Source organism: Bos grunniens, chromosome 18 (genome assembly GCF_055505025.1).
Source record: "Bos grunniens cultivar Pamir isolate PY7600 chromosome 18, Bosgru_T2T1.0, whole genome shotgun sequence".
NCBI lineage: Eukaryota > Metazoa > Chordata > Mammalia > Artiodactyla > Bovidae > Bos > Bos grunniens.
In genome coordinates this window covers 61,146,572-61,162,946 of record NC_141182.1, presented here as the reverse complement: position 1 = coordinate 61,162,946, position 16,375 = coordinate 61,146,572, and positions in this window count along the sequence as shown.

The window sequence follows — 16,375 nt, the reverse complement described above, 5'->3', positions numbered from 1 at the left end:
AACAAAGCTAGTGGAGGTGATGGAATTCCAGTTGAGCTATTCCAAATCCTGAAAGATGATGCTGTGAAAGTGCTGCACTCAATATGCCAGCACATTTGGAAAACTCAGCAGTGGCCACAGGACTGGAAAAGGTCAGTTTTCATTCCAATCCCAAAGAAAGGCAATGCCAAAGAATGCTCAAACTACCGCACAATTGCACTCATCTCACCCACTAGTAAAGTAATGCTCAAAATTCTCCAAGCTGGGCTTCAGCAATATGTGAACTGTGAACTTCCTGATGTTCAAGATGGTTTTAAAAAAGGCAGAGGAACCAGAGATCAAATTGCCAACATCTGCTGGATCATGGAAAAAGCAGGAGAGTTCCAGAAAAACATCTATTTCTGCTTTATTGACTATGCCAAAACCTTTGACTGTGTGGATCACAATAAACTGTGGAAAATTCTGAAAGAGATGCGAATACCAGACCACCTGATCTGCCTCTTGAGAAATTTGTATGCAGGTCAGGAAGTAACAGTTAGAACTGGACATGGAACAACAGACTGGTTCCAGATAGGAAAAGGAGTATGTCAAGGCTGTATATTGTCACCCTGTTTATTTAACTTACAGGCACAGTACATCATGAGAAACGCTGGACTGGAAGAAACACAAGCTGGAATCAAGATTGCCGGGAGAAATATCAATAACCTCAGATATGCAGATGACACCACCCTTATGGCAGAAAGTCAGGAGGAACTAAAAAACCTCTTGATGTAAGTGAGAGTGGAGAGTGAAAAAGTTGTCTTAAAGCTGAACATTCAGAAAACGAAGATCATGGCATCCGATCCCATCACTTCATGGGAAATAGATGGGGAAACAGTGGAAACAGTGTCAGAATTTACTTTTCTGGGCTCCAAAATCACTGCAGATGATGACTGCAGCCATGAAATTAAAAGTCGCTTACTCCTTGGAAGGAAAGTTATGACCAACCTAGATAGCATATTGAAAAGCAGAGACATTACATTGCCAACAAAGGTTCGTCTAGTCAAGGCTATGGTTTTTCCTGTGGTCATGTATGGATGTGAGAGTTGGACTGTGAAGAAGGCTGAGCGCTGAAGAATTGATGCTTTTGAACCGTGGTGTTGGAGAAGACTTTTGAGAGTCCCTTGGACTGCAAGGAGATCCAACCAGTCCATTCTGAAGGAGATCAGCCCTGGGATTTCTTTGGAAGGAATGATGCTAAAGCTGAAACTCCAGTAGTTTGGCCACCTCATGGGAAGAGTTGACTCATTGGAAAAGACTCTGATGCTGGGAGGGAATGGGGGCAAGAGGAGAAGGGGACGACAGAGGATGAGATGGCTGGATGGCATCACTGACTCGAAGGACGTGAGTCTCAGTGAACTCCGGGAGTTGGTGATAGACAGGGAGACCTGGGGTGCTGCGATTCATGGGGTCACAAAGAGTTGGACATGACTGAGCGACTGATCTAATCTGATCTGATCTGTGCCCTCATAAGCATCCAGTCCATCACCCTGTCCTCATTTCCATGGATCCAGGACCCGCTGAGAGACTTTTCCCTAAGATCAATAACAAGACTAAGGATGCCCACCCTCACCATTTCTATTAACACAGTGTTAAAAGACCTAGCATAGCAATCAGCCTATGGAATAAATGGAATCCTTATGGGAGGGGAAGAAGTAAAACTGTCACTACTTGCAGATGACAAAATGCTGTATATAGACATCCCTGAAGACTCCACCAGGAATCTATGAGAGCTAATCAATGACTTCAGGAAATTTTCAGGATACCTAATTATTTCTACATATAATTTTTAAACTCTCAGAGAAAGCAAGAAAACAACCTGCCAGGACTGACTGAGGAAGAAAGGGAAATCTGAACAGACCCATCACTAATAGATTAAATTTGTAATAAAGATAACAAAAAAAAGTTCATGACTGGACTGTTTTAGAGAAGAATTCTAACTAACATATACAGAAGATATAATATCCTCATTTTTAATAGTTTGCTTATTTATTCATTTTTGTTTATGCTGGGTCTTCGTTGCTGATTGGGGCTTTCTCTAGATGAAGTGCAAAGTAATTGCAGTTTTTCATCGTTGAACTTTGGGATTTGATATTGGAATGCATTCTGAAACGTGGTTATGTTATACATCATTTTGATGTGCATTTCACACTTAATTTTTTTTTTGCTAATGACATCACTTGCTGTTTATTTTAGACTATGGAAATGATGTTAGACAAAAAGCAAATTTGAGAAACATTTTTATTGGAGTTCAACATGGGTCTTAAAGCAGCGAAGACAACAGACAACATCAACAACAATTTGGCCCAGAAACTGCTAATGAACATACAGTGCAGTGGCGGTTCAAGAAGTTTTGCAAAGGAGACAGGTCTTGAGGGAGCATCAGCACTAAAAGAGAACTTTTTAAAGAGCCATTTCATGGCCCCACCTCCAACCTGCTGACTAACTTCTTAGAGGAAAGAACTAATCCCAAAGGGCTTTGTAGTCTCCCTGGTGGCTCAGATGGTAAAGAATCCGCCTGCAATGTGGGAGACATGGGTTTGATCCCTGGGGTGGGAAGATCCCCTGGACTAGGGCATGGCAACCCACTCCAGTATTTTTGCCTAGAGAATCCCCGTGGACAGAGGAGCCTCACAGGCTATAGCCCAGGAGGTCTCAAAGAGTTGGACACGACTGAGGGAGACTTTGTAAAGCCTCAAGGGTGGGGGGGGGTGTCGGAGTAACATTTGGCTAAGTGGTTCCTATTGGTTTCTCATTAGGATCGCATGACCAATATTAATAAGTAATATCACATGTGGCCTCCTTACAGAGTCCATCAGTTGGTCCTGTGGGAGCATCAGTGTTCTGTAGATGAAGTGCTCCAGATGATTCTGAGGTGTGGCCAGCATTAAATCCTTGAGCTCCTGAGGGAGTTTAGACCATTTAGTCCGAGGAGAGGCAGTAGGTTCTGTTTCAACATGGGTTTGAAGGGCATGCCAGGCAGCCCTTACCCTGGGGGAGCAGAACTTGGGGACCTCTATAGGAGAGGAGAGATGTAAACAAAGAACAACTCACAGAGGGGAATTCACATAGGAGCTGATTGTTCCTGAATCTTTTTTGAGACCAAGGACAAGAGAGGTTGGTCTTCTCAGATTTTTAAGGTCCTTCTGCCTGTGAGGGTGTTGGGAGTAGGCAAAGGAGCTGGCTGATGCCTTTGAAGGTATATTCTCATGATGCTGATGTGATTCCTCCATGTAACCTTGGTGAGAAAACTACCCAGGGCAGGAGGAAGAGGGAGGAGCAAATGGCAGCTTCTCAGGTAAATGATCTGATCCGGGTCAGAGACTGTGTCTGCTTTTCCTCCTGAAATGCCCTGAATTGAAAACATACAAATATTTAATTCTCTACTTATGATATTCTTGCCTAGCAAGGTTATTTTCAGCTACTTACATTATTATTATTATTATTTTTATTCTTATGAGTCACAATCAGCTCTCTTCTCTTTCCCTGAGTTTCTTTACTCTTGTCTGCATTCAGACTTCCTATAGTGCATGAAGCATTCTCACCATGAATTAATAACTTTCAGTTATTGAAAAGATTTCCTTTGTGAGAGATCAACACGGGAAGGCATTGATATGCAGGATTCCCATCAGGTTGGATGTGGGTGTTGGGATCTTAGTGAATACAGTGAAAGTGGAGGAGTTAACCTTAAATCTGGACACAAGATCAGCTCTTAGAATAGGATTAAGGAAGAAAAGGCACATATTAACAGAATGGCCTTAGTGGTCCAGAATTCCTTAAAAAATCTGAGAAAAAATCAGTCTATTCGCTACACTGGTTAAAAAACAAAAGTCTTACTACTTAAATGCACTATTAGGGACACAGAATATGAGAGGTATGTATGGACTGAAATTTGCAGGAAATTGATTTTTTTTTTTCAAGATTCAGATTTCCTCATTTTCCCCCAAGACATCCATCCAATGAGAGTCATCCTTAGTGTTTCAGTCACCAGACACTGATTTATCCAGTTATACTTTGATGCCAGATTCACATACTATGAAGTTCCTAATTTGCCCTTTATCTTTTTATTTATTTATTTATTGCTGTGCTGGCTCTTTGTTGCTGCTAGGGCTTTCCTCTAATTGTGGGGTGGGGGGAGGAGGCAGTTGGTGGGGGGGGGGGGTACTCTAGTTGTGGTGCATGGGCTTGGAGAAGGAAATGGCAACCCACTCCAGTGTTCTTGCCTGGAGAATCGCAGGGACGGGGGAGCCTGGTGGGCTGCTGTCTATGGGGTCGCACAGAGTCGGACACGACTGAAGCGACGCAGCAGCAGCAGCAGCTCTAGGGCTTGCAGGCTTCAGGAGCTGAAGCACATGGGCTCAGCAGTTACAGTGCCCAGGCGCTAGCTTGCAGGCTCAGTAGTTGTGGCACATGGGTTCAGTTCTCCGTGGCATGTGGGATCTTCCTGGACCAGGGATTGAACTATGTCTCTTGTGTTGGCAGGCGAATTCTTCACCACTGAGCCACCAGGGAAGCCTGTAATTTCCCCTTTGTCTTTAAATAAAGGTCTTGGAAAGATTTAGTGAAGAATGTGCATAAGCCAATCCAGTTAACGTGGAAGCTCATTTCTTCCAGTTTTCTTTGTTTTTAGTTGGCTTTGAAATATGAACAGGCAACTGTGTTCAGTAGAGATACCCAGTTTTGTAAGCAGACGTTTTCATCAGTCAAATCAGATTCTCTTCCCTTACATGTTATTGCAAGATATTGAGTATAGTTCCCTGTGCTACACAGTTGGCATTCATCGATCATCTATTTTATATATACTACAGTATATATGGGCTTCCCAGGCAGCACTAGCAGTAAAGAACATACCTGCCAGTGCAGGTAGACATAAGAGAGGCAGGTTCGATCCCTGGGTTGGGAAGATCCCCTGGGGGAGGGCATGGCAACCCACTACAGTATTCCTGCCTGGAGAATCCCATGGACAGAGGAGCCTCATGGGCTATGGTTGGACAAGACTGAAGCAACCTTGCATGCAGCTCCTAATTATGTTTATTTTTCTAATGAACAGTCCTCTTTGTGGAGTAAAGGGAGAATCCCTGGGCTAGGTGTGAATGAATGAAGCAGATGACACAGGTGAGAGGTCTAAAGATCACAGAGGAAGCCAGGCTAAAAATTTGGTTTGGGAAAGTCTGCTTCATTAGAATGATCTTTGAGAAACTTGAGTTTATTCCTGTTGTTGTCATAGAGGGAGTTCTCCGGCCTAATTCTTAGGCTCTTAAGCCTACATGTGCTCTTCTTCAGCTCCAGTGGTTTCCCTCGCATTCACTGGTCTGTGAGGACCTGCATAATCTGGTCGCTCTGCCACTGCTTTGGAGGACCTAGGAAATGCGCGGACAGTTCTGACAAACTCTGTGTTAGACCCTTTTAAACTTCTGTGTCAGCCTCATGTCAGACAGGTGTGAGGAGAGTCCTGGAGGTACTGAAATTAGCTGACAAAATCCCAGAAGTACTGGAAACAGATATATGCTTCCTGCATTCTAATTTCTGATTGAAATGTCAAACATAGGTCTCCAAAGTTCATTTCATCAGAATGTAAAGCACCTCCCTAAAGTCGTAAAGTGTTATCCTCAATTTCTACCTCCCAATTTTGTTTTACTTCATATGAATGAACAGTAGACATTTTTTAAAATTCCGTTTCCCTTCTTTGTTTTAGATTGGAGGAAACTGCTTTACAATGTTGTGATGATCTCTGCCATACATCAACACAAATCGATCATAGTGTTATATATATATATATATATATATATATACACATATATATATCTTCACTCCACTTGAGCCTCCCTCCCATGCCCATTCCATTCCTTGAGATTGTCATGGAGTAAAGTAACTCAGAAAAAGACAAACAAATATTGTATATTAATGCATATGTATGGAATTGAAAAAAATAATACTAATGAACATTAGACGTTTTAAGTGTATATACCCCAATTGTAAAACCATTTAATATATCTATTGACTCATAGAATTCATTTTTTTAAACTTCTCTTTAACTTTTTATTTTATATTGGAATGTAGCCAACTAACAAAAATGAGATAGTTTAAGCTAACAAAGGGACTCAGCCAATATATGTAGGTATGAATTCTCCCCCGAACTTCCATCCCATCCAGGCTGTCACACAGTGTTGAGCAGAGTTCCCTGTGCTATACAGTAGGTCCTTGTTGGTCATCCATTTAAAAATAGCCATGTGCACATATTGATCCCTTATGGAGAATTGATGCTAATTTTTCTTAGTGTTGCTGGAGTAATCCAGTTAATTCATCTACTCCAGGTTTTTTTGTTTTTTTGGTTACTCTTTTAGTCTATTTAATAGTTGTAGGTATTTTGTAATTTTTAATTCATTCATGCTAGTACCTAAGGGGTTCTATTTCCAGAAATTCTATCTTTTTTTTTTTTTTTTTTTGAGGTCTTCAATTTTTTGTTATAGTATTGTTCAGAGTAGCATGATATAATTACTTTTAGCTCTATGGTATCAATTATTATGTCTCTCCTTTTATTTCTCATTTTAGTTGCATCTCATCGCTTCTTAATCTGGCTAAGGGTTTGTCAATATTGCATACAATTGTAAAGGATATTCACTCAAAGTACTAAATGGGATCTTGGTTATTTGTTATCTTTCAGAGATATCTTCGCATGACATCCAATGTTTGTTCCCAAAGAAGCCATGCATAGGAAATTCATGTGTAATGTGCTGGGAAATTCTGAGAGCTCTTGGCTTGGAAATTTACACTTAATGAAAGAGTGGGAATGTAAGGGGGCCTGTGAAGGGCCAAAAGGATGTTATTTTGGATGTAAACCAATTGGGACAATTACTCATAATGAAAACATGATTGCCAAAAGAAATTGAGGATATACATCAAATTGGGAAAAATTTCATTGGAAGTCAATAATTTTGGTAGAAAAATAAGTTTTTGTAAGACCCACATGATTAAAAATTATATGTATATTCTCTGAATGAATTTTGGAAAACATGGAAAATCATCTAGCCTATGCTACAAATAATTACTCAAACCAGTATGAATATAGGTTTGAATTAAACAGTCAGTCATACATGTCTGGAAGCCAGAGATTTGAAAATGAAGGAAGAAAATCTCGCTATGATCAATTTGAGAGATCCTTTAGTGAGGGCTCATTATTTTCCCACCAACAAATATTTTCTCCCTATTCCAATATCTATAATGTTGATAATAATGAGAAAGTCTTTATCCAGCCACCATCATTCAATGGATATTATAACATGGAACAACCTTCCATGTGTAATCCAACGAGTGAGGCCTTAAGCAACAGCTCCATCTTCAATCATTACAACAGTATTTATGATGGAACCAGAATCTACCCAAGCTTTGAATCTGGGAATCACTTTGACCAAGACTCTGGTCTCATGAAGTATCAGAGAAAATGTTCAGAGAACCATGGTAAAAGGAATTAATGTAATAATATACTTTATCAAAGTTCAAAGCTTATTACACAGGAGAGCATACACATGGGGGAGAAGAACTGCACATTCAGTGAATGTGGTGGAGTCCTCAACCTGTCTTCAAAATAGCATCAGGAAAGTCATACTAGGAAAAAACACTACAAGTGTAATACATGTGGGAAAGTCTTTAACAAATCATCAAGTCTAAAGAGACATTGGAAAATTCATACTGAAGGGAAACCTTACAAATGTGCAGAATGTGGCAAAGCCTTTAACTGGCATTCCTCTCTTGCTCAGCAACAGTGAATTCATACTGGAGAGAAGCCTTACAAATGTAAAGAATGTGACAAAGCCTTCAACTGTTACTCAAATATTACTAACAATCAGAGAATTCATACTAGAGAGAAACCTTACAAATGTACAAAATGTGGCAAAGCCTTTAACAGGCATTCATATCTTGTTCATCAATGAATTCACACTGGAAAGAAGCCTTACTAATGTACAGAATGTAGAAGGCCTTTAATTGCCACTCAAACCTTAAGTGGATTCATACAAATGTAAATAATGTGACGAAGCCTTGAAGTGAGCCATCACCTCACTCGGCATCAGTGTATGCTAGGGAGAGACCCTACGAATGTAATGAGTGATGAAAGAGTTTTGTCCTAAACATACACATCAGGAAATGCTAGGTAGTTCATACGGGGAAGAACAATTAATGATCTAAAAAATATAGAAAAGTATTTAAGAAAATAAGGTCTAAATAAATATCAGAAAAATCATAGTAGATAGCATTCAGTCAATAACCCTTTTCTGGTATTGATATATATGTTCCTATTGCCATTTTCTTAATTGTTTGGGGTTGATTTTGTAGATCTTTTTTCTTCTATAAGAAACAAATAGGAACATATATATCAGTATAGGAACATATAATCAATAATTACTTTAAATGTAAATGGATTAAATGCTCCAACCAAAAGACATAGGCTGGTTGAATGGATTAAAAAATAAGACACATATATATGCTGTCTACAAGAAACCCACTTCAGACCTGAAGACACATTTAGAATGAAAGTGAGAGGATGGAAAATATATTCCATGCTAATGGGAAGCTGAAGTGTTGGGGCCAGAGTGAGGTACTCCGCCCATGGCAAAGGTCATGAGGAAGGAGGCTCAACATACGCAAAGGCGGGATGGAGCCTCAGGAGTCCCCCTGGAAATCCTCGAGCATCTACCCCCATAACCAGAGCCTGCCTACTTTACTACTTTGTGCTCTCACCTACACCTCTGACTTTACGGGGGTCTGTCCCCCACCACCTCTTTTCGGAGAAGGAGTTAACTTAGAGCTAATAAAAAATTAACTTAGAGTTAATAAAAACTCCTGGGCGTGACAAGAGTGTTTAACCTACAAACTCCTCTGAAGGTTCTCTAGCCTGCCTGATGGCCTTGTCCAGCCACATGTGATTGCTCACAGCCTCCCAACCGTGAGAGGCACGAGATGCTTTAAATCTTCTAAAAACAGGTTCCTTAGAAAAGTTAGAAAACTATTAGTATAAGTATAATGGGCTGATTAGAAATTGTATTGGTGAAGGGCTTTTCATTTGTTGAGCCAATGTTTGTTGCTAAGTCTCCCCTGCCCTTACACACATTAATGAATATATAGAAGAAATAAGTATTAACCTTTGATATTAATCATGTTAGATCTTAGGCTAAGTAAATTCTTTCCTTAACTAAAACCCACTACACCCTCACCCTATAGGAATGTAACTTTATTTGGGTGGCGTCTGTTTTAAGAATAATCACCCCTGGAGAAATAAGTGTCCTGGTTGACTGACCGCTGTCACAAGGAGAGGGTCGTAAATTGTCAGCAGGCCCCCCCTGGCCAGAAGATGATGTAACACCCCTAAGACCTCTGTATACATTTGTGTGAAGCACCTGACTTTAATAAAACTCAGGACTGCTGTCCCCACGTGACTTTTGTATAACATCTCAGTGTATAAAAACAGACTCTGGAAAATAAAGAATTGGGATCAGTTTCTCGAAATACTGGTCTCCCCATGTCTCTCTCTCTCTCACTGTGGCTGAGTCTCCATCTGGAGCGCAGAACCCACCATACTTACTAATTATGCCTGGGCTTCTAAGATCCGACCGGGGAGGCCTCATTGTCTCCTCTCCTTCGGGAGAATGGAAGGACGCCTGTGGCCTACATAAGTGGCATAAACTTCTTGTCTTGAAGTTTTATTGGTCTCCCGTGTAAACCAAGCTACTCAGCCTCTTTTCTCCACTGAATTTTCCTACTGAGCTATCCTCATTCTATTACTCTTTACATCTTTAATTAATATCTAATTGAAGTTATTGTATCCTGATCCTCGCTGACGCTGTCCCCGCTTCGAATACCCTGGATCAGCCGGGGCTGGACCCCAGCACTAAAGAAAGCTGGAGTAGCAATCCTCATATCAGACAAAATAGACCTTAAAATAAAGAATATTACAAGAGACACTACATAATGATCATGATCAAGGGATCAGTCCAAGAGGAAGACAACAATTGTAAATATCTATGCACCCAACAGAGGAGCACCTCAATACATAAGACAAACACTAACAGACATAAAAGGAGAAATTGACAGTAACACAATAATAGGAGACTTCAACACCCCACTCACACCAATGGACAGATCATCAAAGCAGAAAATTAATAAGGAAACACAAGTCTTAAATGATACATTAGATGAATCTCATTGCTATCTTCAGGACATTCCATCCAAATGCAGAAGAATACACCTTCTTCTCAAGTGCACATAGAATATTCTCCAGGATAGACCACATCTTGGGTCACAAGTCAAACCTCAGTAAATTTAAGAAAATTGAAACTGTATCAAGCATCTACTCTGACTACAACACTATGAGGATAGATATCAGTTACAAGAAAAAGCTGTAAGAAACACAAACACATGGAGATTAAACAATACGTTTCTAAATAACCAACAGGTTACTGAAGAAATCAAAAAGGAAATCAAAAAATTTCTAGAAACAAACGACAATGAGAACATGACAACTCAAAACCTATGGGATGCAGCAAAAGCAGTTCTAAGAGGGAAATTTATAGCAATACAATCCTACCTCAAGAAACAAGAAAAACATCGAATAGACAACCTAACTTTAAACAACCTAAAGCAACTGGAAAAAGAACAGAAAAACAGTAGAAGAAAAGAAATGATAAAGATCAGAGCAGAAATAAATGAAAAAGAAATGAAAGAAACAATAGTAAAGATTAATAAAACTAAAGGCTTGCTCCTTGAGAAGATAAACAAAATTGACAAACCTTTGGCCAGACTCATCAAAAAAAAAGAAGGGTGAAATCAACAAAATTAGAAATGAAAAAGGAGAGATTACATCGGACAATACAGAAATACAAAGAATTATAAGAGACTATTATGAACAACTATATGGCAATAAAATGGATAACCTTGAAGAAATGGACAGATTATTAGAAAAGTTCAATCTTCCAAGACTGAACCAGGAAAAGATAGAAATTATGAACAACCCAATTACAAGCACTGATATTGAAACTGTGATCAAATCTCCCAAAAAACAAGCCCAGGACCAGATGACTTCCCAGGAGAATTCTATCAAACATTTAAAGAAGAGCTAATGCCTATTCTTCTAAAACTCTTTCAAAAATTGCAGAGGAAGGAACACTTCCAAACTCATTCTACAAGGACACCATCACCCTGATACCAAAACCAGAAAAAGACAACACACAAAAAAGAATACTACAGGCCAATATCACTGATGAACATAGACACAAAAGTCCTCAACAAAATTTTAGCAAACAGAATTCAGCAACACATCAAAAAGCTCATACACCCAATCAAGTTGGGTTTATTCCAGGGATGCAAGGATTCTTCAATATATGCAAATCAATCAATGTGATACACCATATTAACAAATTGAAAGATAAAAACCATATGATCATCTCAATAGATGCAGAAAAGGTCTTTGACAAAATTCAGCATCAATTTATGATTAAAATTCTTTTAAAAATGGGCATAGAAGAAATCTACATCAACATATATGATAAGCCTACAGCAAACATTATTCTCCATGGTGGAAAATTGAATGCATTCCCCCTAAGATCAGGAACAAGACAAGGGTGTCTATGTTCACCACTATTATTCAACATAGTTCTGGAAGTCCTAGCTACAGCAATCAGAGAAGAAAAAGAAATGAATCCAGATTGGAAAAGAATTAAAGCTCTCACTGTTTGCAGATGACAAGATACTGTACATGGAAAACCTTAAAGACAGAAAATTACTAGAGCTAATCAGTGAATTTGGCGAAGTTGCAGGATACAAAATCAATACACAGAAATCACTTGCATTTCTATATACTAACAATGAAAAATCAGAAAGAGAAATTAAGAAATCAATCCCATTCACCATTGCAACAAAAAGAAATATCTAGGAATAAACTTACCTAAGGAGACAAAAGAACTGTACATAGAAAACCATAAGACACTAATGAAAGAAATCAAAGATGATGTAAACAAATGGAGAAATATTACATGTTCCTGGGTAGGAAGAATCAATATTGTGAAAATGACTATACTATCAAACGCAATCTACAAATTCAATGTGATCCCTATCAAATTAGCAATGGTATTTTTCACACAACTAGAACAAAAAAAATTATAATTCATATGGAAACACAAAAGACCCTGAATAGCCAAAGCAGTCTTGAGAAAGAAGAATGGAGCTAAAGGAATCAACCTTTCTGACTTCAGTTTATACTACAAGGGTACAGTCATCAAGACAGTATGGTACTGGCACAAAAACAGAAATACAGACCCATGGAACAAGACAGAAAGCCCAGAAATAAACCCATGCACCTATGGGTACCTTATTTTTGACAAAAAGGGCAAGAATATACAATGGGGCAAAGACAATCTCTTCACTAAATGGTGCTGGGAATACTGGACAGCTGCATGAAAAAAATGAAATTAGAACACTTTCTAATACCGTACACAAGATAAACTCAAAATTGACTAAAGACCAAAATGTAAGACCAGAAACTATAAAACTCTTAGAGGAGAATATAGGTAGAACACTCAATGACATAAATCAAAGCAAGATCCTCTATGACCCACCTCCTAGAGTAATGGAAATAAAAACCAAAGTAAACAAGTGGGACCCGATTAAACTTAAAAACTTTTACACAGCAAAGTAAACTATAAGCAAGGTGAAAAGACAACCCTCAGAATGGAAGAAAATAATAGTAAATGAAACAACTGAAAAAGGATTAATTTCCAAAAAATGCAAGCAACTCATAAAACTCAATACCAGAAAAACCAACAACCCAATCAAAAAGTGGGAAAAAGACCTAAACACACATTTCCCCAAAGAAGACATACAGATGGCTAACAAACACATGCAAAGATGCTCAACATTGCTCATTATTCAGTTCAGTTCAGTTCAGTCGCTCAGTCGTGTCCGACTCTTTGCGACCCCATGAATCGCAGCACACCAGGTCTCCCTGTCCATCACCAACTCCCGGAGTTCACTCAAACTCACGTCCATCGAGTCGATGATGCCATCCACTTAGAGAAATGCAAATCAAAACTACAATGAAATATCACCTCACACCAGTCAGAATGGCTATCATCAAAAAGTCTAAAAATCAATAAATGCTGGACAGGGTGTGGAGAAGGCTCTTGCACTGTTGGTGGGAATGTAAATTGATACAGCCACTGTGGAAGATGGTATGGAGATTATTTAAAAAACTAGGACTAAAACCACCATCAATTCAGTTCAGTCACTCAGTTGTGTCCCACTCTTTGTGACCCCATGAATCGCAGCATGCCAGGCTTCCCTGTCCATCACCAACTCGCCGAGTTCACTCAAACTCATGTCCATCGAGTCAGTGATGCCATCCAGCCATCTCATCCTCTGTCGTTCCCTTTTCCTCCTGCCCCCAATCCCTCCCAGCATCAGAGTCTTTTCCAGTGAGTCAACTCTTGGCATGAGGTGGCCAAAGTACTGGAGTTTCAGCTTTAGCATCATTCCTTCCAAAGAACACCCAGGGCTGATCTCCTTCAGAATGGACTGGTTGGATCTCTTTGCAGTCCAAGGGACTCTCAAGAGTCTTCTCCAACACTGCAGTTCAAAAGCATCAATTCTTCAGCGCTCAGCTTTCTTCACAGTCCAACTCTCACATCCATACCTGGACATGGAACAACAGACTGGTTCCAAATAGGAAAAGGAGTACCTCAAGGCTATATACTATCACCCTGCTTATTTAACTTCTATGCAGAGTACATCATGAGAAACGCTGGGCCGGAAGAAGCACAAGCTGGAATCAAGATTGCTGGGAGAAATATCAATAACCTCAGATATGCAGATGACACCACCCTTATGGCAGAAAGTGAAGAGGAACTAAAAAGCCTCTTGATGAAAGTGAAAGTGGAGAGTGAAAAAGTTGGCTTAAAGCTCAACATTCAGAAAACGAAGATCATGGCATCTGGTCCCATCACTTCATGGGAAATAGATGGGGAAACAGTGGAAACAGTGTCAGACTTTATCTTTTTGGGCTCCAAAATCACTGCAGATGGTGACTGCAGCCATAAAATTAAAAGACGCTTACTCCTTGGAAGGAAAACCACCATATCACCCAGCAGTCCCACTCCTAGGCATATACCCTGAGGAAACCAAAATTGGAAATTACACATGTATCCCATTGTTCACTGCAGCACAATTTACAATAGCTAGAACATGGAAGTAACCTTAGATCTCCATCTACAGATGAATGGATAAAGAAGTTGTACGTATACACAATGGAATATTTCTCAGCATTATAAAAGAACACCTTTGAGTCATTTCTAATGAGGTGGATGAACCTAGAACCTATTATACAGAGTGAAAGTCAGAAAGAGAAAGATAAATATTATATTCTAACACACATATATATGGAATCTAGAAAAATGGTACTGAAGAATCTATTTAAAGGGCAGCAATGGAGAAACAGACATAAAGAATAGATTTATGGACATGGGGAGAGGGGAGGAGAGGGTGAGGTGTATGGAAAGAGTAATGTGGAAATTTACATTACCATATGTAAAATAGATAAACGGGAATTTGCTGTATGGCTCAGAAAACTCCAGCAGGGACTCTGTATCAACCTAGAGGGGTGGCATGGGGAGGGAGATGGGAGGGAGTTTCAAAAGGGAGGGGATGTATGTATACCTATGGCTAACTCATGTTGAAGTCTGACAGAAAACAACAAAATTCTGTAAATCAGTTATTCTTCAATAAAAAAATTAATTAAAAAACCTTTTTCTGGTATTACTTTAAATCAGGATATTATAGAGACTAATCCAAAGTTCGGAGAAGGCAATGGCACCCCACTCCAGTATTCTTGCCTGGAAAATCCCATGGGCCGAGGAGCCTGGTAGGCTGCAATCCATGGGGTCCCAAAGAGTTGGACACGACTGAGCGACTTGACTTTCACTTTTCACTTTCATGCATTGGAGAAGGAAATGGCAATCCACTCCAGTGTTCTTGCCTGGAGAATCCCAGGGACAGGGGAGCCTGGTGGGCTGCCGTCTATGGGGTCACACAGAGGCGGACACGACTGAAGTGACTTAGCAGCAGCAGCAGCAATCCAAAGTTAAAACACTTAGAAAAACTATTTGTTAATATGGATCACAGGATTAAGGTGATAGATGTTTGGCAGTATAATTAGTATCATTTTTCCTTATTATTATATGAAAATTAAATTTAATATAATTTGACTCTGGATTTATTACATGCTATGACAGTTTCTAGTGTGAACTCATGGTTTTGATTATTGCTGCCTCAAAAATAAGAGAAGCCCTCATATTAGATGGGAATCATTTATATCTACTTTTCCATTGAAGACTAAGAACCCTGAAATGTAAAATGTACAATGAAAATCTAAATGGAGATGCTGTTTGTCATTAAAGTAAAACATTCTTCTGTGTCACCATAGGTAAGTGTTCAGGGACAGTCTTGTTCTTGAAGTAAGGCAGGGGGCCATTCTAAATTTTAAACAGCTGTGCTAGTCTTTTAAAATGATAAAAAGATTGTAGTTCATTAAAAATGTCAAGTATTTAATAATAGCAATAGCCAGAAGTCATGAATATTACTCAATATGACTGAAATTAAGACATCTTCATGGATATCCAAGAAAAGTACAGGCAACTTTTCACTAAAGCTTATAAAATTAATTTACATTCTTGTTTACTAAATGATTACATGAATTTTGTAAACTATGGAGATCCCAATTCTCAGCTCCTTATATCAGAAGAACAAGAGTGTTTTTGAAAGTTCATAATCTTTTGATATAGAATCATACTGTGGATTTTGAAAGGCTTGATTTAGAGTATGTGTGTTCTTAATATATGTTAATTAATAAAACTGAGCAGTTTTTAATGTCTTCAGCTTGTGTAATTAGTCAAGCATTACCGTGCAACCAATATTAACCTGTCCCACCTTATTTAAAGTCGTAGGTAAAAGACAGCCACCTTAAAGCATCTGGGGACACGCGGAGATGACATCTCTAGTAATCCTTTTTCTAACTAGCTTTAAATCTCAAATAATTTGAGATCATGTTCACCATCATTTGTATATTGTGTCATTTTCTCCTTTTTGTAACCACTGGGACATTGTGGTGGTCCTAATAAGGATTATATATAGTATAGTTGAGAGTTTATTTAAACTATTCCATGATATGGCCACACTGGCGTCAGTTTTGTGGAGCCAGGCAGCCTCCAGGTATTTTGAACGATACCAACTGTTCCTGTATGCACATGCACTTGATAACAGCTTGCAAAATAGCAAGAAAATAGAAATTCCTGACGCTCTTCCCCTGCAGTACTTGTGG